The sequence below is a fragment of the Macrotis lagotis genome, chromosome 8 (assembly GCF_037893015.1).
Source record: "Macrotis lagotis isolate mMagLag1 chromosome 8, bilby.v1.9.chrom.fasta, whole genome shotgun sequence".
NCBI lineage: Eukaryota > Metazoa > Chordata > Mammalia > Peramelemorphia > Peramelidae > Macrotis > Macrotis lagotis.
The window spans coordinates 76,709,599-76,711,630 of NC_133665.1; positions in this window are offsets into that span (position 1 = coordinate 76,709,599).

Here is a 2,032-nt window from a genome sequence, read left to right on the forward strand (position 1 = left end):
TCCCTCTTTCCAAGTCCTTGGACCTGATTGCATCTTTCATTTTAGTTTTTACTTCTTTTTTCCCCCTTTATTTTATTTTTTTATTTTTCCAACTATGTAATGATGGTTTTCAACAATCTTTTTTTTTACATTTCCCCTCTCCCTCTGAAAGAAAACAATGTAATATAGGCTGTACATCTATTACCATACTAAACATGAATCCATATTATTCAAGTTGTGAAGGAATTATCACATTCAAATGGAATAGAGAAAAAAAGACATAATTCATGACATTTTTTTTAAATTGGAGATAGTAAACTTTGATTTGTATTTAAACTCGATGGTTCCTTCACTGAATATGACTGACATTCTCCATCACAAGTCTTTTAGTATTGTCTGTGATTATCATACTGCAGAAAAGGTCAAGTCTATCACAGCTGATCACCAACTGCTGTTAATAATGTTCTGGTTCTGCTCACTTCACTCAGCACCAGTCCATGCATGTATTTCCAGGTTATTCTGAAATCTCATCCCACATGATTTCTTATAGAATAATAGTGTTCTAACATATTCATATATCACAATTTGCTCAGTTGCTCCCCAATTAACAGACATCCCCTCAAATTCCAATTCTTTTCCACTATGAAAAGAGCACTACAAATATTCTCATCCATGTGTATTTTTTACGCTTTTTCTTGATCTCTTTGGATTTCAACTCAGGTCCTACTGACTCCAGGGTCAGTGCTCTATCCACTGCACCACCTAGATGTCCTTCTTGATCTCTTTGGGAAACAGACCTAGTAATGGTATTGCTGGATCAAAGGGTATGCATAGTTTTATTGTCCTTTGGGCATAATTCCAATTTGCTCTCCAGAAAGTTTGGATCAATTCACAATTCCACCAACGATGCATTAGTGTCCCTTTTTCCCCACATCCACTCCAACATTTATCACTTTCCTTTTTAGACATATTGGATAATCTGACAGGTGTGAGGTGATGAATCAGAGTTGTTTTAAATTGCATTTCTCTACTCAATAATGACAGAGAATTTTTTAAAACTATAGATAGCTTTAATTTCTCCATCTGAGAAGTGCCTTTTCATATCCTTTGACCAGTTATTAATTAGGGAATGACTTGTGATTCAAAGTAGATTTTCACAAGTCTTACAAAACCCAATTTAGGTTGACATTGGTTATTGAAACAATTTCTCATTTTTGAAGCTATGGTGTGTATTTTTCAATTTATTGCTATTTCTTCATCCTTCTAATTTCCAAGATGCATGACATGGAAATTGTCCTTTCTAGTTCCATGTCAGATTTTGAGGAAAATAGAAATCAATTTCCTAGGGGCCAGGCTTTCTCCCAGTATACATACCATAGAATCATCCAACTATCTCCAGCATGTTACCCTATAGGACTATTGGTGTGTTGTTATATGGTGGGATGCTTGCATTTTGACTTAATCTTTTTCTAATCATAATGTCCAGTTTTGTGTATTAATAAAGTCATCATTTTTGTTTCTTCATTTGTCATATCATTTACCTCTACACTTTCAATTTTCATGAGAGATCAGCACCAGGAATAAAATTTTTGACATAATAATTAGGAAGCTATTTTGAACAAAAAAAATATCAGGGTAAAGGGGCTTGAAGTACATCACAGTGGGTGAATTCTTCGTGGGCATGGGTTCAGAATTTCAGACTTATAGAAGGGTATCCAGTGGTTATGTAAATTAGTCCCCCAGAGTGCAGGAAACCTGAAGCAATGTATCACTCAGGAAGGTATAATATTTGAGATTAGGGTAACAATTAGCTATTTTTTCTAATGATCATGGTTGTCCTTTGTTTGATTAGTCAATTAGCTGAAACGGAGACATAAAGAGGTGGGAGTGAGGGGAAATATATTTCAGGACATATTACATGGATAACAGCCAGTACAAAAAACATGAAAATAAAGGCAGGAGGTGGGGGACTATCTATATAATGAGTTGTCCAGACTGGCTCCATTATCATGAATGTGAAAGATACAATGAAGATAATAAGATAGGAAAGACA